The sequence below is a fragment of the Pyrus communis genome, chromosome 2 (genome assembly GCF_041283825.1).
Source record: "Pyrus communis isolate YQ-2024b chromosome 2, ASM4128382v1, whole genome shotgun sequence".
In the NCBI taxonomy this organism is placed as follows: domain Eukaryota; kingdom Viridiplantae; phylum Streptophyta; class Magnoliopsida; order Rosales; family Rosaceae; genus Pyrus; species Pyrus communis.
The window spans coordinates 10,585,141-10,606,626 of NC_142566.1; the positions used below are offsets into that span (position 1 = coordinate 10,585,141).

Below are 21,486 nucleotides of genomic sequence, written 5' to 3' on the forward strand. Positions count from 1 at the left end.
AGGTGTGTGATGATGAGTGTAAGTGGAATAAAGAATGAGTGGTGTGTAATGATGAAGTGAATGCATGTGGAAATGTAAGGTGGAAAGCTGGAAATGTGAGTGAAGGCCACGGCAAGGGTGAATGGTGCTGTTTTGTGTGTGAATGATTGTTGTTTTGCATGTGACATTGTTTGTGGAATGTAAGATGGATAGGGTGAATGATTATGTGTGAATGCATGTGACTTGTGGCTGCAAAGAGAAGGAGAAAAGCTGGAATGTGTTGATGTGTATTGCACGGCAAAGGGGGGTGAGAAATGATGGCATGAAAGTGAAGGGATTAGTGGTGCATGTGCATGTGTTTTAGGTTGTTGTTGTGATAAGTGATAAATGAATGATATGTTTAGTGATAAATGAATGATATGTGGTGAGTGATAAGTGAATGGAAGTGATAAGTGAATGGTTTGATAATTGATAAATGAATGATATGCTAAGTGATAAATGAATGATATGTAGTGAGTGATAAGTGAATGGAAGTGATAAGTGATTGGTTTGATAAGTGAATGATATGATAAGTGAATGCTTTAAGTGTTTAAAATAGGGAACAAAGCCCTTCCTTGCATGGCAAGGAAGGAAGACATAAGGAAACACACGACAATGTCCTAAGGTTGCAAGGAATGTTGTTTTTGTGTTCTAAAATGCGTAGGAGTCTTCAATGATGCTTAAACATGAGGTCTTTTAGGATTTAACTTTCCTACTTCAAGTCTTTAATTTCGTCCATCCACTTGGCTCCAAGCATATGATATCCATTCCAATCTCTAATTTGCTCCAAAAGGCTCCAAAAGGCATCCTTTTACATACCTTGCCCTTAGAACCTGAAAACACACAAAAGAAGCATAAAGGACTAAAATAACTAGAGAAACATAACGTAAATGCACGAGAACAAGCCATTTAAGTCGCATGAATATGCTCCTATCATAAGGCCTAACAAATCAGAATGCAAAAGGAAAAAGGTTTAGGAAATTCGTCCAAAATTGGGCCTTCTAGAAACTAGGTGTTTTGTGGCTGATTTTGGGTTTTCTAGAAGAGATAAAAGGGGGATGGGTGTGGCACCCTTTTAGGGTTAGATAAGGCTTCTAGAAATCATGTTTTTAGGTCCACTTGCAGCTAGGATTTAGACATGATAAGTGATAGGAGCATATTTAGGTGACTTACTTAGCTTGTTTTCGTGCATTTTTATTGTTAATTCATAGTTGTTTTAGTAGTTTAAGTCATTTTCGTGTGTTTTTAGGTTCATATGGCTAAGGAAGCAAAAAGATGCATTTTGGAGCATTTTGGAGCAAAATTGGGCTTGGAATGGATAGCTTATATTTGGAGCAAAAGGAATGGACGAAATTGAAGACCTAATGAAGTTAGGATTCCTAATCACAAGAGGATTCCTAATCACAAGAGGATTCCTAATCAAATGAGGAATCCTAGTCAAAGAAGGTTTCCTACTTGAAGTAGGAAAGTTAAGCCAAGGTTTCCTATTTTGGTTTAATCTTTCCTAATCCTTAAAGACTCCATATTTCAGCAAGATCAAAGGCTCCTACCTATTCTAGGTCACAAAAACAACATCCCTTGCAACCTTAGGACAATGCCGTGTGTTTCCTTGTGTTTCCCTTCCTTGCCGTGCAAGGAAGGGCCTTGTTCCCTATTTTAAATACTTAAACACCTTCCTTTTTCATACCAATCTCAGCCATAACTCACATACCCTTTTATACTCCTAAATCCTTGCCTAAATTCAGAAATAAAAGACATTCCCTTTCTCTCTAACCTTTGCCGCAAGTCACATTCCTATTCCTTTCAATTTCTGATTTTGTGTTTCCTATTCTTCAAAGATTTAGAATTAATTCCTTTCCTAAACCAAGTAATAAAGCCTTTAGGTCTTTTCTTCCTTATAAATACCCTTGTGCCGCACCCTTAGAAAGCTAATCCCCCCTTTTACACAACCTACTTTCATTCACAAACATATCCAACCTTGCCCTAGCTTTCCATCCAAATTCCCACCATCCCTTGACTTCCAAACCTTCGTCCAAACCACCCTACACCACCACAAAGCCTTGCCGCACCACCATACCTCCATAAACCCAACTTAAACCCAGAAACTCATCCAAAAACCCACCTTAGCACTTGTGCCGTGACCTAGCAAAGAAGAGGAGAAAGAAGACGAAGCCTTGGACGTTTATGCATTTGAGTTGGAGTGTTGGAACGCTTCTAGGTGTAATCTATCTTTTGTTTTCAATGTTTAATTCTAATTCTAATCTATCTTTTGATGTGAAATAAGATAGCACTCAAATTAAACCCTCTTTTTGACAATTGTAGTATAGATATAAGTAGGGATCGTTCTAGGCCGGGGATTAGGAGGGATTGCTAATCTAATGAAAATTGACTCAAAGATGTGAAAATATGTTTTAAAACACTTTAAATGACCTCACAAGACTCTTACTAACTTATATGACCAAAAACAAACTTTAAAGACTTAAAACAACTTAAAACAACCAAAAAGACTCAATTTAGACTCTAGGACTTAATTTGGACGAAAATACACTTGGTTTTGACTCTAAAGACTCAAAAAGACTCTTTTGGACAGATTTGGAACAAATAAGAAAGAGGGTTTTGATTTTGGACGAATTTAAAAGAAAACAAGTAACTTAAAACTTAAAAACAGATTTTGGACGAATTTTAGAAAAACTAATGGATGATGGGATAGCCAAGGGATACTTCTCCACACATGATACTTTCTAACATAAATTGATTTCCAGTTGCTTTTCCGATAAACCATGAACCTCAACACCCCAGATTAACCGTGACATCACTAATTAACCCTCAGATTTCCCTTAAGTTAGTGGATTGGATGACATCATACGACAACCCAAAGCATTCTTCAAAACGTCCCCTACATGACATCATAATAGAGATACGGTCAAAGATCATTACGTTCAATGGAAATCATAAGTATTGACAAAGCACTTGTAACTATGACATCATGATACACATGCTAGGAATTTACTTAACATGATTGTGAAAACAACCTTAACTACTTGTGAATATAAGTTTGTGACGATTATGTGAAACACCCTTATATTCTAGCCCCAAATTCAAGCATGCAAATTAAGTAGGCCTCCCTAATAAACATACCAGAATAAGTTATCCATCAAACGGTTAAGCAAATTGCGTTCATGACTTATGAAATCACAACTGGACTTAATCAACTCATATTATAAATGTAATCATGGTTTCAAAGCATCCCTAGGCTAAAACGAGTTTAGCCTCTCATGTTCATGACAAAACAAAGCAGTATAGATTTAAACATTGAAAATAAAAGATAGATTACACCTAAAAACATCCAACACTCCAACTTGAATGCACAAACGCCCAAGGCTTGGTCTTCCTTCTCCTCCTCCTTGCTATGTCACGGCACAAGGTCTATGGTGGGTTTGTGGATGATTTTCTGGGTTTTGGATGGATTTAGGTATGTATGGTGGTGCGGCAAAGGTTGATGGTGGTGTATGGAGGTTGGGATGGTGGTGTGGAAGTAGGGGAATGATGGATGGGTGGTTGCAAGGTCACGGCAAAGGGTTGATTTCTGGAGGAGTGTATGAATGTTGTGTGAAGGGGTGGTGAACTAAATGGTGCGGCAAGGCTGTTTATATAGGCTAGTTTGGCACACTTAGTGTAGGAAAAGGATTGCCTAATCCCATTGGAAAAAGGTTAACTCAAGGCAGAAATCAAGTGGGATTTGGAATAGGGAATTCGGCTAGGATTTAGGGATTCTAGAAGGTTTTGGTGCGGCACATGCATAGGGCTGAGATAAGGTTTCTAGAAGGGAAGGTTTAGGGCAGATTCCTAAACCTAAAGGGCCAAGGATACATGATATTTGTGTTGGAAAAGGATTGCAATTCCTAAACCTACAAGGAATGGAGTTCTTGCGGCAATTGAATGGATAAGGCTTCTAGAAACTAAATTATGTGCTTAAATGTGTAGTTAATTCCCTATTATTAGCTAGGAATAAGTCCTAACCTGATTTGGATAGGAGAGAAAAGGATAATGTTAGAGATAGGATAGGATAAGGTTTCTAGGATAGGATAAGATAAGGTTTGGATAAAGTTGGATAAGGTTCCTTGTTTCTTGCTTCTTCCTTATCTTCATTGGAGTAGAACTTCTTCCACCAAATTTGTAGCCTTTCCTAGCTCTTCTTGTCTTCAATTTCGTCCATCCTCTTCGCTCCTATGTTAAGCTATCCAATCCATGCCCAAAAATGCTCCAAATAGCCTCAAAATGCACTTTATTGCTCCCTTTGCCATTAGAACCTAAAAACAAACGAAAATGGCTTAAAATACTAAAACAACTATGAATTAACAACATAAATGCATGAAAACAAGCTAAGTAAGTCGCCTAAATATGCTCCTATCAAATTCCCCCACACTTAGCTTTTGCTAGTCCTCAAGCAAAACGAAATAAACCAAAACAAACAAAACATGTTCTAAACCTTCCAACATGTACCTCAGGGATTTCCAACGAACATGACACATTAATGAACATCATTCGCACGGTTTTTAGCTTTCTTTACACTTCAACAAGCACTTAATCATAGTTACTACTTATTAGTTCACATATAATCACTTAAAACGATGTTTTGAATGTAGTAACATGCCTTAGAGAATTCCCTCAATTCCTCACTAGAATGCACTCTATTTTCACACAGATTTTCTAACTTCACACCCTACACTAGGTATATGTGAGAAGATTGATGTAGATATGAAGACTAACACTCACATATGTTATATCAAAGAAAGCATTTTTTTGGATTTACGAAAATGACATGAATATGATCTCATGAATGGAATGCTACTACTTAGAACGAGAACCAGTGATTCCATATGCTCATACCAAATTCAAACTCCACATATTGAACACATAACATCAAGATAGAAGTTGAGGGTTGTAACGAGGCTAAGGTATTGGCTAACAAAGAAAGGTAAGGATAAACAAACGTTCTTAAAGCAATAGTAAGCAAAGTAATGAATTTGACACTTAAACTCACTTCTAATGGCAAAAACCAACTTTTTAAACACAAGGGAAGATTCATGCAACATTTGGGGTCAAATTCACTCTTTTGGACCCTTCCTTCAACAGCCAACACTTGTGAGTTCATTCTCACTTATTTTTCAACTCCTTTTCTTTCTTTTGAACACTTTTCTATTTTCTTTTGATTTTTCTACGAATTTCTCTTCTTTTCTTCTTTTTTTTTTTTTTCTCTTTTTCGTGCCCTATCATCTTCCCCCACACTCGTTTTCCGCCATATATTGACCAAAGGAGTTCACTCTAAGTCGTACTTCACTATCCTTTAAGAACCAAGGTATGGAAAGTCCTATTCTAGGCTAGGTGAGGATAATGTGGCTAAAAACGAAAATAGGCTTTGAAAATGAGTTCTAGTATTTGGAACTATAATGAAATGCATTCTAAATAGCAACCAAGCAAAGAATGATGAGATCATGCAACGACTTTAGAAAACAAGAAATCACAGATTATACTCTCCAAAGAACGTTATAGGCTCAAGTCTCTCAGGGTTGTAGCGTTAGTTTGAGTTTCTTCCTTCAAGCATGTTACAAAAACTGATTTTTTTCTTTGTAATTACATGTGAATTCATAAGCTATAACCATAACCAAGCATAAACCAAGGCATAAATCAACTTCCAGCCATGGTTACAACATTCTTTAATAGTCATGCAATTAAAAACCAAATCCTCATCATTGTGTTGGAAGGTGACCTAAGACGCAAACAAACACACAAAAACAACTTAAAAACAACTCTTTTTGGGTTTTTCAAAACTATTTTGTAATTTTTTTGTAAATTTTCGGATATCAAAAGACATAAAAACACTTCAAAACACTCTAAAAACACTTAAAAACAGTGTGAAACAACTTTAGAAATGATGGGTGATAAAATCCCACGAATTTGCATGAAAAACACTTTGTTTACCCCCCCCCCCACACTTAAATTAAACATTGTCCTCAATGTTTCACACAAAGACTCACAACCAAACAAACAATATAAACGAACTAACATGACAAAATAAAAAATAATAAAGAGATAGAGATTGAGGAACGCAAATCTGATTTTGTAGCTTGAATTGGTGAATTGCCCACATCCTCTCTCGTTGAATGCATGGGTTGCCTCCCAAGAAGCGCTTTCTTTAACGTCGTACAGCCGGACGAGCAATCTTCTTATCCTCATTTGGAGCCCACGACATGGAGTGTGATATCCTCCACAACTTGCCCTTCAACATTTGCATAATAGGGCTTCAAACGATGCCCGTTCACCTTGAATTCTTGGCCATTCCTCAAGCTTTGGATTTGAACTGCACCATGTGAAAAAACATTAGTAACAACAAAAGGTCCAATCCACTTAGAACGTAACTTACCAGGGAATAAACGAAGGCGGGAATTAAAAAGTAAAACTTTTTGCCCTATGGAGAATGTTTTGCTTCGGATCATCTTGTCATGAAAAGCTTTGGTCTTTTCCTTGTAAATGCAAGCATTCTCATATGCTTCACGCCTAAGTTCCTCAAGTTCATTCAATTGCAACTTCCGATGCATTCCAGCCGCATATATGTCCATGTTGAATGTCTTGATCGCCCAATGAGCTCCAACTCCACGGGGAGATGACATGGCTTGCCATACACTAGCCGAAAAGGGGACATGCCTATTGGTGTCTTGTATGTCGTCCTATAGGCCCATAGTGCATCCTCCAAACGCACACTCCAATCTTTTCTTGTCGGTCCAACGGTCTTCTCCAAGATTTGCTTGATTTCTCTATTGGACACCTCGGCTTGGCCATTGGTTTGGGGATGGTAAGGTGTTGAAACCTTATGTGTGACTTGATACTTCTTGAGTAGTGCTTCAATGGTACGATTACAAAAGTGAGAGCCTCCATCACTAATAAGCACTCGAGGCATCCCAAATCTAGCAAAAATGTTAGTCTTTATAAAATCTGCAACAACTCTAGAATCATTAGTACGGGTGGCTTTGGCTTCCACCCATTTTGAGACATAATCCACCGCAAGCAAAATATAAGTAAAGCCAAACGAAGATGGGAAAGGACCCATGAAATCAATGCCCCAAACATCAAAAATTTCAACGTTAAAGATAGGTGTTTGCGGCATTTGGTCCCTTGCACCTATATTTCCCATTCGTTGGCAACGATCACAAGTTAAACAAAATGTTCTAGCATCTTTAAAGATTGTTGGCCAATAAAAACCACATTCTAACACTTTAAGGGCAGTGCGTTGTGTGCCAAAGTGTCCACCACAAGCATAAGTATGACAAAATGTTAGAATCGAATTAAACTCACAATCATGCACACAACGACGCACAATCTGATCTGCACAAAACTTCCACAAATAGGGGTCATCCCATACATAAAACCGTGCCTCTTTCTTTAACTTATCGCGTTGGTGCCTAGCTAAGGTACTTGGAACACGTTTTGACACCAAAAAATTGACTAAATCGGCATACCAAGGTTCACATACCTTAATGGACAGCAATTGTTCATCGGGGAAAGTCTCTTGGATGGGTAAGGAGTCCTCATTGCACACCAAACGACTTAAATGGCCAGCAACTACGTTCTCACTCCCTTTCTTGTCTCGAATTTCAATATCAAACTCTTGGAGAAGAAGCATCCATCTAATGAGCCGTGGTTTAGCCTCCTTTTTAGTGAATAAGTACCTAAGAGCTGCATGGTCAGAAAATACAATCACTTTAGTGCCAAGTAAATATGAACGAAACTTATCTAAAGCAAACACAACGGCAAGAAGTTCTTTTTCTGTGGTAGAGTAGTTTAATTGAGCATCATTCAAGGTCCTAGAAGCATAGTAGATGACGTGGGAATGCTTGTTCTTCCTTTGACCCAAAACAGCCCCTATTGCATAATCGGATGCATCACACATGAGCTCAAAAGGCAACGTCCAATCAGGTGGAAGGATGATAGGTGCCGTGGTAAGCTTGTCCTTGAGAAGCTTGAATGCCTTCTCACACTCCTCGTTGAACTCAAACGCCACTTCTTTTTGTAGGAGACGGCATAGGGGTTGCGCAATCTTGGAGAAATCCTTGATAAATCGCCTATAGAATCCTGCATGGCTAAGAAAAGAACGAACCTCTCTAACCGAGGTAGGAGAGGGTAAGTAGCGTACAAGATCTATTTTAGACTTATCAACTTCAATTCCTTTTTCAGAGATGATATGACCCAAAACTATGCCTTGTTTAACCATAAAATGACATTTTTCCCAATTCAAAACCAGGTTAGTTTCCATGCATCTTTTCAAGATTAAAGTAAGATTATGCAAGCAATCATCAAATGAGTCCCCAAAGACACTAAAATCGTCCATAAATACTTCAATTATCTTTTCAACATAATCAGAGAATATACTTACCATGCATCGTTGGAAAGTGGCCGGTGCATTGCATAAACCAAATGGCATACGACGATATGCAAAAGTACCAAATGGACAAGTAAAGGTGGTCTTTTCTTGATCATCCGGCGCTATGACAATTTGATTATATCCCGAATAACCATCAAGAAAGCAATAAAAAGAATGACCGGCTAACCTTTCAAGCATTTGATCGATGAATGGCAAAGGGAAGTGATCTTTCCTTGTTGCGGCATTTAGCTTCCTATAGTCAATGCACACCCTCCAACCGGTTTGAATGCGTGTAGGCACAAGTTCATCTTCTTCATTCCTCACCACCGTGACTCCGGACTTCTTGGGAACCACTTGGACCGGTGAAACCCAACAACTATCCGAGATGGGATAGATGACGCCACAATCAAGCAATTTGATGATTTCCTTCTTCACTACTTCCATCATTGGTGGGTTGAGTCGACGTTGGGCTTCCCTTGATGGTTTGGCGCCTTCTTCCATGAGAATTCGATGCATGCACGTGGTAGGACTAATACCCTTGATATCGGCCAAAGTCCACCCAATGGCCGTCTTGTGCTCTTTGAGAACCCTCACCAATTTCTCCTCCTCTTGTGCCGTGAGTGATGAAGCTATAATGACGGGCAATGTGTCTTGCTCGCCCAAAAACACATACTTCAAGTGATTTGGCAACGGTTTAAGCTCAAGTGTAGGTGGTTGTTCTATAGAAGGAAGCAACTTATTAGTCGAAATTGGAATTGAAATTGGACTAGGGGGCTTACCTTGGAGCCGTGGCAATGACTCTAGGGCTGCCACGGTCTCAATTACATCTTCATCAAAGGCCACGACATGGGTGTTCAATTGTGTGTCGTGGGTTGCTATGGTGGCAGCCATGTGATCCTTCAATTCTATGCCATTTGTAATGACCGTTTCAAGTGCATCGCCATGTAATTGATCAAGGTGTGCCTGCGCCAAAGAATCAAGAATATCAATAGAGAAACATGAGTGATCATCATTAGGAAATCTCATAGTTTCAGAAATATTAAAATCAATCACCTCCCCATCGAATTCCATTGTTAAAGTGCCTTTAAACACGTCTATCTTAGTTCGTGCCGTCTTCATGAATGGCATCCCAAGAAGAATCGGCAAGGATGGAGCATGGGTGGTTTCCTCCATTTCAAGGACATAGAAATCCGCCGGGAAGATCAAATTATTCACCTGCACTAAGACATCTTCCAATACGCCCTTGGGATAGGCATTAGATCTATCGGCTAATTGAATAATCACACCATCATGTTTCAATTCACCAAGGTTCATTGAAGCATAAATAGAGTATGACATGACGTTAATTGAAGCTCCTAAGTCTAACATAGCATGTTCGAATTTAGTTTGACCAATAATACAAGGGATTGTAAAGCTACCTGGATCTTTGCACTTTGGTGGTAACTTTCTTTGTAAAATAGCGGAAACATTCTCACTTACCCTTACTACCTCTTTATGTGACGCCCTTTTCCTTGTAGTGCACAATTCCTTCAAGAACTTAGCGTATTTGGGCACTTGCTTTATGGCATCTAGGAGCGGGATATTGACTTGAACTTTCCTAAACGTCTCAAGAATGTCCTTCTCATGCTCCTCTTTCTTTGTTTGCAAAAATTTGTGAGGAAAAGGAACATTGGGTGGAACGGGGTTAGAATTAATCAAATTTGAACCCAACTTACCTTTGGTGGCCGAATGGGATGGCATGGATGAGTTTTTGTATTTTTGGGCTTGCGGCAATGGATGTTGTGTCCTTGCCGTGGACTACCCTTCATCCTCCTCTTCATGTTGCAATGTTTCTTCTTCGTTAGGACTTGTTTTGGGTGGTGTGGATGTGGTGCCAACTTCTTTTCCACTCCTCAAAGTGATTGCTTTGGCAGATTTGAACCTTCCCTTTGGATTGACAATGGTTGAACTTGGAAGCTTGCCTTGGTCTCGGAATTGTCCCACAAACTCCGCAATCTGCCCTATTTGCTTTTCTAATTGGTCCACCCTTTTGTCTTGGTTTTGCATTGCCTTGTTTTGATTTTCTTGCCCCTGAGACAAACTAGTAAGTAACTTAAGAATTGTAGCATTATCTAAAGATGTACCTTGATGGTTTTGGGCGGATTGGGGTTGGTTTTGGTCTTGGCCGTGGGTTTTGGTGTAAAACCCCGGGGGTTGCTGCCTAAAGCCTCCTTGTTGGTAAGGTTGTTAAGGCTCCCTCCACTTGAAATTTAGATGGTCTCTCCAACCCGGATTGTATGTATTGGAATATGGATCATTCCTTGGCTGATTTTGGCTTGGAAATCCAATGGCGTTTGCACTCTCCCATCCCCCATTCTCAATCAATTGAGGGCACTTTTCCGAAGGATGACCTTGAATAGAACATACGCCACATACAATTGGACTTTGGATCTTCATTCCTTCGGCCATCTGAGACACAAGAGAAGTAAGATTAGCTAATTGAGTTTGAATGTCGGATTGAGAACTTACCTCATTCACTTGTTGCGGTGGGGGGTCCCTTTGCCCAATTCCTTCGTATTGTTGTGCATTGAGAGCCCGGTTCGCAATAAGGTTCTTGGCTGCCATAGGGGTTTTATCCACCAACGCTCCTCCCGCCGAAGCATCAAGCATTTGCCTTTCAATGGGAAGAAAACCTTCATAGAAGTATTGAAGGAGAAGCTCATCCTTCATTTGATGTTGAGGACATGATGCAACAAGGGTTTTAAAACGCTCGTAGTATGTTGGAAAAGACTCCCCTTGACTTTGTTGAATTCCACTAATCTTCTTTCTCAAGAGAATGACTCTTGAAGTAGGAAAAAACTTTTCAAGAAACGCCCTCTTCATGCTCTCCCAAGAAGTGACCGTTCCGGGTGCTAACTCATATAACCAATCTTTGGCCTTCTCTAATAGTTGATTGGAGTCATGCTCGAACATACCACCTCGAACTCTTTCAAATGCTTGTTGGGATCCTCCATGGACAGTCCATGGAACTTCGGAATGTGGTGCAACAAACTTGACTTCAATTCAAATTCATCGGTCTTGTCTTGAGCTGCCCTTGGGTATTGGATGCATAAGGGTGCGGCATTGTCCATTCCTGAGGTGGAAAGCTCCTTGATTGTACGATTGTCCGCTGCCATGGTGCGGACCTCTTCTTCCCCCCTTGCCGTGGGTTCTCTTTCCTCCTCAAGATTGGAAGCCGAACTAGAACTTGTTGGGTGAAATTCGGGGTTCTTCTTCTTCTTCCTCAAAGTGCGCTCAAAATCGTCGTCAAAATCCAAGAAGTTTGCATTTATAGGTTGAGAACTACGAGTCATAAACTAGTACCTACAAACAAGAAAAGAAACTAGGTAAGTAGCTAAAACAAAAAGAAAACAAAAAGAAACAAAAAGAAACAACGGGGGATTAGCAAACTTGCTAATCCCCGGCAACGGCGCCAAAAATTTGATGTGAAATAAGATAGCACTCAAATTAAACCCTCTTTTTGACAATTGTAGTATAGATATAAGTAGGGATCGTTCTAGGCCGGGGATTAGGAGGGATTGCTAATCTAATGAAAATTGACTCAAAGATGTGTATGTTTTAAAACACTTTAAATGACCTCAAAAGACTCTTACTAACTTATATGACCAAAAACAAACTTTAAAGACTTAAAACAACTTAAAACAACCAAAAAGACTCAATTTAGACTCTAGGACTTAATTTGGACGAAAATACACTTGGTTTTGACTCTAAAGACTCAAAAAGACTCTTTTGGACAGATTTGGAACAAATAAGAAAGGGGGTTTTGATTTTGGACGAATTTGAAAGAAAACAAGTAACATAAAACTTAAAAACAGATTTTGGACGAATTTTAGAAAAACTAATGGATGATGGGATAGCCAAGGGATACTTCTCCACACATGATACTTTCTAACATAAATTGATTTCCAGTTGCTTTTCCGATAAACCATGAACCTCAACACCCCAGATTAACCGTGACATCACTAATTAACCCTCAGATTTCCCTTAAGTTAGTGGATTGGATGACATCATACGACAACCCAAAGCATTCTTCAAAACGTCCCCTACATGACATCATAATAGAGATACGGTCAAAGATCATTACGTTCAATGGAAATCATAAGTATTGACAAAGCACTTGTAACTATGACATCATGATACGCATGCTAGGAATTTACTTAACATGATTGTGAAAGCAACCTTAACTACTTGTGAATATAAGTTTGTGACGATTATGTGAAACACCCTTATATTCTAGCCCCAAATTCAAGCATCAAATTAAGTAGGCCTCCCTAATAAACATACCAGAATAAGTTATCCATCAAACGGTTAAGCAAATTGCGTTCATGACTTATGAAATCACAACTGGACTTAATCAACTCATATTATAAATGTAATCATGGTTTCAAAGCATCCCTAGGCTAAAACGAGTTTAGCCTCTCATGTTCATGACAAAACAAAGCACTATAGATTTAAACATTGAAAATAAAAGATAGATTACACCTAAAAACGTCCAACACTCCAACTTGAATGCACAAACGCCCAAGGCTTGGTCTTCCTTCTCTTCCTCCTTGCTAAGTCACGGCACAAGGTCTATGCTGGGTTTGTGGATGATTTTCTGGGTTTTGGATGGATTTAGGTATGTATGGTGGTGCGGAAAAGGTTGATGGTGGTGTATGGAGGTTGGGATGGTGGTGTGGAAGTAGGGGAATGATGGATGGGTGGTTGCAAGGTCACGGCAAAGGGTTGATTTCTGGAGGAGTGTATGAATGTTGTGTGAAGGGGTGGTGAACTAAATGGTACGGCAAGGCTGTTTATATAGGCTAGTTTGGCACACTTAGTGTAGGGAAAGGATTGCCTAATCCCATTGGAAAAAGGTTAACTCAAGGCAGAAATCAAGTGGGATTTGGAATAGGGAATTCGGCTAGGATTTAGGGATTCTAGAAGGTTTTGGTGCGGCACATGCATAGGGCTGAGATAAGGTTTCTAGAAGGGAAGATTTAGGGCAGATTCCTAAACCTAAAGGGCCAAGGATACATGATATTTGTGTAGGAAAAGGATTGCAATTCCTAAACCTACAAGGAATGGAGTTCTTGCGGCAATTGAATGGATAAGGCTTCTAGAAACTAAATTATGTGCTTAAATGTGTAGTTAATTCCCTATTATTAGCTAGGAATAAGTCCTAACCTGATTTGGATAGGAGAGAAAAGGATAATGTTAGAGATAGGATAGGATAAGGTTTCTAGGATAGGATAAGATAAGGTTTGGATAAGGTTGGATAAGGTTCCTTGTTTCTTGCTTCTTCCTTATCTTCATTGGAGTAGAACTTCTTCCACCAGATTTGTAGCCTTTCCTAGCTCTTCTTGTCTTCAATTTCGTCCATCTTCTTCGCTCCTATGTTAAGCTATCCATTCCATGCCCAAAAATGCTCCAAATAGCCTCAAAATGCACTTTATTGCTCCCTTTGCCATTAGAACCTAAAAACAAACGAAAATGACTTAAAATACTAAAACAACTATGAATTAACAACATAAATGCATGAAAACAAGCTAAGTAAGTCGCCTAAATATGCTCCTATCATGTCATAGTTACAAGTGCTTTGTCAATACTTATGATTTCCATTGAACGTAATGATCTTTGATTGTATCTCTATTATGATGTCATGTAGGGGACTTTTGAAGAATGCTTTGGGTTGTCGTATGATGTCATCCAATCCAATAACTTAAGGGAAATCTGAGGGTTAATTAGTGGTGTCACGGTTAATCTGGGGTATTGAGGTTCATGGTTTATCGGAAAAGCAACTGGAAATCAACTTATGTTTGAATGTATCATGTGTGGAGAAGTATCCCTTGGCTAGTTCATCATCCATTGGTTTTACTTAAATTTGTCCAAAAATCTGTTTTAAATTTTAAGTTACTTGTTTTCTTTTAAATTCGTCCAAAAACAAATCCCCCTTTCTTACTTATTCCAAATCTTTCCAAAAGTGTGTTTTAGAGTCTTTTGAGTCAAAACTAATTGTATTTTAGTCCAAATTGGTGTTAAGTGTTCAAAACTGCTCAGATTGTGTTTTTAAGGCAGTTTTGAGTGTTTTGTTGCTGTTTTGAGTCTTTTGGTTTGTTTTAGTGTTCTAGTGTTTAGTTTTACATTCTTTGAGTCTAGTAGTGTTTTAACCTTTGTTTTACGTTATTGAGTCAGTTTTCAAGTGTTTTAGCAACCCCTCCTAATCCCCGGTTTAGAACGATCCTTACTTATACATATACTACAATTGTCAAAAGAGGGTTTTAATTTGTGTGCTTATATAATTCGCATCAAATTTTTGGCGCCGTTGCCGGGGATTAGCAAGTTTGCTAATCCCCCGTTGTTTCTTTTTGTTTTCTTTTTGTTTTAGCTACTGACCTTATTTCTTTTCTTGTTTGTAGGTACTAGTTTATGACTCGTAGCTCTTAACCTATTAGTGCAAACATCTTGGATTTTGACGACGATTTTGAGCGCACTTTGAGGAAGAAGAAGAAGAACCCAGAACTTCAACCAACAAGTTCTAGTTCGGCTTCCAATTTTGAGGAGGAAGAAAGACCCACGGCAAGGGAGAAAGAAGAGGTCCACACCATGGCAGCGGACAACCGTACAATCAAGGAGCTTTGCGCTTCGGGAATGGACAATGCCGCACCCTTGTGCATCCAATACGCAAGGGCGGCTCAAGACAAGACCGACGAATTTGAATTGAAGTCAAGTTTGTTGCACCAGATTCCAAAGTTCCATGGACTGTCCATGGAGGATCCCAACAAGCATTTGAAGGAGTTTGAGGTGGTGTGTTCGAGCATGACTCCAATTAACGTTGATAGTAGTATTTTGAAGATGAAGGCTTTCCCGTTCTCACTTTTGGAGAAGGCCAAGGATTGGTTATACGAGTTAGCACCCGGAACGGTCACTTCTTGGGAGAGCATGAAGAGGGCGTTTCTTGAAAAGTTCTTTCCTACTTCAAGAGTCATTCTCTTGAGAAAGAAGATTAGCGGAATCCAACAAAGTTAAGGGGAGTCTTTTCCAACATACTACGAGCGTTTTAAAGCCCTTGTTGCATCATGTCCTCAACATCAAATGAAGGAGGAGCTTCTACTTCAATACTTCTATGAAGGTCTTCTTCCTATTGAAAGGCAAATGCTTGATGCTTCGGCGGGAGGTGCGTTGGTGGATAAAACTCCCAGGGAAGCCAAGAATCTCATTGCAAACCGGGCTCTCAATGCACAACAATACGAAGGAATTGGGCAAAAGGACCCCCCACGGCAACAAGTGATAGGAGCATATTCATGCGACTTAATTAGCTTGTTCTCGTGCATTTATGTTGTGTTTCCTAAGCTATTTTAGTGTTTAAAGTCACTTTTGTGCATTTTCAGATTATAAAGCCAAAGTGTGCAAGAAGATGCAAATTGGAGTCTTTTGGAGCGAAAGAGGAATGAATGAGTTGAAGACTTGAAGAAACGATGAATTCCTACTCCCACGATGAATTTCTACTCCAACGATGAATTCCTACTCAAACGAGGATTCCTACTCAAACAAGGTTTCCTACTTGAAGTAGGAAAGTTAACCGTAGGTTTCCCGTTTTGGTAACCTTTCCTAATCTTAAACGTCCGTATTTTCTAGCCACTTTGAAGGCCTTGTAGGCACTTTAGGACACAAAACAAAGACCCTAGCCCCCTTAAACCTCTTTGCCGTGCCTTTCCCCTAATAACCTTCCCTTGCCGTGCAAGGGGGGTAGTTTTGTCCCATTTTATGCACCTAAACCCTAACCCTAAACCCTAGTCGCACCTATTAATCAATTCCCTTTTAATTTCTGATTTTATTTCCTAATTCTAGCAGCCTTTGAATTAATTTTAGTTAATAAAAATTAGCTAGGGTTTTATTTTCGGAAACCATACATATTTCAAACCCTAGCCGTGATAAGTCACATTTTGCATGCATTTATATCTTCCTTATTTGGTGTCTTTGTGATTGTTTTGGATTAAACTAGTCGCGTTTTACATTGTTTTGTGTTAGTGTGCAGCCAAGGTGTAATAAGATCAATTGGAAGGCAAATGAAGGAATGTGGTGCAATTCGACCACAATGGGTGGTTCTAAACAAGGCAAAAACATGCAGATTTCTTATTATTCCACATGGCTTGTGCCGTGTACCTCCTTGCCTAAAACATTCAGCCATATTTCCACCAACAAACACAATCATTTCATGCAAATCTCATGTGGTTCCAAGTCAGATTATGCACTTCTAAAACATCAAAACATGCATTCACATGCATGTCCACAACCTGACCCGTGCATTCCATTTCCCTTCTTCACTTCTCTTTGCAGAAATCCACATGCACCTCAATTAAACATTCCATGCCATTTCAGCTCCACTTATGCCCATGCCGTGAGCTTTCTGCCATTCCCAGAGTTTTATAACCAATTTCAGGTTATCCACTTCATGCTTGCAGACATTCCACATGTGTTTTGGATTAAATAAACCACACACTTGCAGATCATGTCCATGCTTTGCAGGTATCATGCCAGAAATCCACTCATCCAACCATTTCATGCGATTCCATCTCCTTAATGCCCATACCGTGCACATTCATTCTCTTTTCAGAATTCCTTTCACATGGACCATGTCAGTTTTCCACATGCATTTCCGATTGTTCTCCATCACCATCTCAGAAACACAATCATTTCCATCACTTAAGCTCTGCCATCTGAGTTAAACAAAGCCAAGATCCAATCTGATTGTCTCTCCATCATTAGACTCATTCAGAAATTCACCAAGGGGGATAGATTGCTCTTTTGGATTGATTGGATCAGAGACACACCATTCTTACTCTAATTTCTGTCCACCATTCACTCTCATTCTCCCTCTCCATTCCATTTCATTCGACACTCTCTCCCTTTCACAAAAACTGTCCATTTCTCTCCATTTATGCACCACTCACAGAAACCATTCGACATTAGTTTCTCCACCCTCATTTACAATCACATTTGGGAGCTCCAACACCGAAGGCACTCTTCAAGGAATTCAACATCAGTTTTGCTTCAAGGGTTCCTTCTACTTCATTCTATGTTCATTCATGTTGTGTATGTTTATGTTAAATCTTTTGTAAACATGAATTGTAACTAATCCTCCTCTAGGGATTCGATGTAACCTTGCAAAGTTTGCCATGTAATTAAGTTAGAATGCTCATTTTGTCCATCTATTTCTTGTTTCATTTTCTGTTTTAATGGTGACTTAGTATGTTGATTTTAATGTTTGATCATCATTTGAATTAATCACTAAGTTGTGTAGCCAAGATTAAAGCACACATCATGCATAATCTTGGTAGATATGTGAATGAATGAAGGGAGTGTTTAGCACACATCCTGCCGAATTACTCCCTTTGGTTTTATGAAAGTTTCTTGTACATTACATAATCTTGATTATGAACCAAAGTTGCACATCACAATTAGGTTCATGATTAGAGACATTTGATCAAATCCACACATCATATGGTTGATCATATCCAAGTGAAACAAACTCAAGAAATAGGTAGATGAATGAGTACAAATTAACTTGACAAACATGGACTTAGTTGAGCAATGGTGAAATCGAATCCCTAGTTTCATTTCCATTGATACTATCCCATTACATTAGTTGTTGATTGATTTGTGTTTATTTCATATTCTCATGCTTTCAAGTTACAAAAAAACAAATCTGTTTATTTAGACTAGTTTGATTCATTTCCAAATCTGCCTAGTTTGTTTAGTTTGATTCATTTCTTAGAGTTCTTGCAAAACAAGTAATTACATAGGTCCAATTAGTCCCTGTGGATTCGACACCCTTACTTATGCCATTATACTAAATATATTCTAGCATTAAGAAGGAAATATACATCAACAAAAATGGCGCCGTTGCCGGGGACTGATTTCAGTCCCTTGTAATTGCTTGTTTGCTTGTTTGCTATTTTGATTAGTGTCAAGGTTCATAACTTGTCAAATTGATAATTGGAAGTTGATTTAAGTTGCATACATTTCATGTATGGAAAAGAATCCCTTAGCCATTCCATTATCCATTGGTTTACATCAACTTGCTTTACAATCTGCTTTTGTTATAATCTGTCCATTTAATTGCATTTCGTCCAAATACAATTTCTCCCCATAGTTTGTTAAGTCTTAAGCTTAGAATCTGTCTTATCTTGTGTTTTGAAGCATTTTGAGTCAAACTCAAACCTAATTTTCGTCCAAAATTGAGTTTAGTGTCAAAACTGCCCAATTTGTGTTTTTAGGCAGTTTTGAGAGTTTTTAGCTTGTTTTGAGTCTTGTGAATCTGTTTTGAGTCCTTTGAGTCTTTGTTTTGTCCAAATTAGTTAGAAAGTGTTTTGATTTGTGTTTATAAGTGTTTTGATTCAAGTTTCCATCCAATTTCGTCCAAATTAGTGTAGGTGCTCAAAACTGCCCAGAAAGTGTTTTTTAGGCAATTTTGAGTCTTCTAGTTGCTGTTTTGGGTTTTAGGATTCTTTAAGTGTTCTAAGCGTTTAGTTCCACATCCTTTGAGTCTTTTCAAACGTTTTTAAGTTTATTTTTGTTCTTTTCATTGTTGTTTGCTTCTTGATTTTCATTCACACTTGTGTTACTTTGTTTCAGGTAGTATATGTCAAATAAACTTGTTGAGTTAGGCCAAAGAATTGAAAGATTAAAGGGCCACACTTTGGACAACTTTGTGCCATCAAGTTCATCCCTAATCCGTGAGGAAGAGGAAAGGACTTCACCTAGTTCAACAAGTAAAGGATCTGAGCAATTTGATTGGGAAAGAGAGGAAGAGATGGCGGGCAACCAAGATGAACTTCGAGCTTTGGAGGACTTTGCTCAACCAATCATACCAAATTCACCTTCATGCATCTTGCTGCCCACAGAAGCTAGAAACTATGATCTCAAATCTTCACATTTCCATATGTTTCCTTCATTTTATGGCTTACCTAATGAAGACCCTTTAGCTCATATTAAAGAGTTTTACAATGTTGTGAGTGGTTTACCTTTGCAGGGAGTAAGTGAAGCAAATTTGAGGATGAGAGTGTTTCCTTACACCTTGAAAGATAGGGCCAAGAGTTGGTTGATGACCCTAACACCAGGTTCCCTCACCACATGGGATGCCGTGGCTAAGAAGTTCTTGGAGAAGTTCTTTTCCACTCAAAAGACAGCCACATTAAGGGGACAAATCTTCAACTTCAAACAAGATGATGGTGAACCTTTCAATGAGTGTTGGGAGCGTTTTAAAGGCCTCTTGATACAATGTCCACACCATGGGTTACCTTTTCACTTACAAATGCAAATTTTCTATGATGGACTAACCCAAAATTGTCAATCAACTATGGATAATGCAGCAGGTGGAGCATTGAAGAAAAAGAATGCTCAAGAGTCATATAACATTTATGAGATGTTGGGGTCTAATGCTCAACACAAAGATTTAAGGGGTAAGAAAGTTGGAGTTTATGAAACAAGTTCTAATCATGAGCTTTTGTTGCAGGTAGCTAACCTAGAAAGGAAGCTTGAATCCGTGCTCAACATGGTGCCAAAAGCTAATGAAGTGTGTGCCATTTGCAACATATCAAGCCATCCTACTCACCAATGTCCATCTAGGGAGGCTTATCCCGAGTATGTTCAAGAACAAGTGAACCTCATGAATTCTTACAACCAAAGACCAAGGAATGATATGTATTCCAATACATATAACCCGAGTTGGAGAGATCACCCCAACTTTTCATGGAAGAACAACAATCCAATCCAAAATTTCCAACCAAAACCTGCCCCTAGTCTAGAGGATACGGTTAAATTGTTAGCCCAAAACACCTTGCAATTCCAACAGTCCACAAATAGCACTCTCCAACAACATTCAGCAGCCCTAACCAAAATGGAGACACAATTGGTGCAGATTGCAGATGCCTTGAACCAAAGAGAGGTTGGGAAGTTTCCAAGCCAACCTGTGATACTCCAAAGGAACCAAGAGCAAGCCAAAGCAATCACTACACTTAGAAGTGGTAAGGTTATTGATAATAGAGTTGGCAATGAAGTTACTAATGAATATGATCATGTGAATGCAGGTGTCACTCAAGGAGACAATGAGAAATCAATTGAGGAACCAAGCCATGCCACTTCCTCACTAGAAGCACCAAATCTTCACAAGGCCAAGAAACCATACACTCCACCAATACCATTCCCTGGAAGACTTGCCAAGAGCAAGCAGGATAAGTCATTCAAAGAAATTTTTGATATACTAAGCAAAGTGAATGTTAACTTACCTTTGCTTGATGTCATTAGGAACATGTCGGCATATGGGAAGTTCTTCAAGGAGTTAAACAGCTATAAAAGGAAGTATGGACCACATGAGAAGGTTGTGGTGTTTGAGAATGTGAGTGCAGTTTTGCAAAGAAAACTTCCACCAAAGCTCAAGGATCCAGGCAGTTTCTCTATCAACATCACCATAGGGGACAAGAAAGTAGAGAAGGCAATGCTTGACTTGGGTGCTAGCATCAACTTAATGCCTTATTCAGTGTACCTTCAACTAGGTTTGGGAGATTTGAAAGCCACCACCATTTCATTACAACTTGCAGACAGATCCGTGAAATATCCAAGAGGTATAGTAGAAGATATTCTAGTTCAAGTTGATAAACTAATCTTGCCTGCAGATTTTGTAGTGTTGGACATGGAAGAAGCTCCTATACATGATCGTGAGTTGCCAATATTGCTTGGGAGACCCTTCATGGCCACGGCCAAGACCATCATTGATGTGCAAAATGGACTCCTCAATATGACAGTGTTAGGAGAGACAGTTCAATTCAAAGTGTTTGAATCTCTTTCTCATCCTTCGTCATCTCTTGATTGTTATGCCATTGATGTGCTTGATTCACTGGTATTCTCTAAGTTCTTGCAGGCACAATCGAATGAACCATTGCAAACTGTTTTGAGTCAATCTCAAGATGAGTTTGATGAGGAAGATGCACTCATGGAAGAAGTAGCTGCTTTGGAAGCATTAGCATTGT

The 21,486-nt window shown here is 39.0% G+C and overlaps 1 non-coding gene across 1 annotated transcript; it reads right to left on the reverse strand.

The window, feature by feature from the left end:
- Positions 1 to 19,645: 19,645 nt before the first annotated feature.
- Positions 19,646 to 19,756, reverse strand: LOC148698561 (small nucleolar RNA R71). The gene has a single exon (XR_015960244.1). It is a non-coding gene; the product is annotated as a small nucleolar RNA R71 (small nucleolar RNA).
- Between the last annotated feature and the right edge of the window lie 1,730 nt (positions 19,757 to 21,486).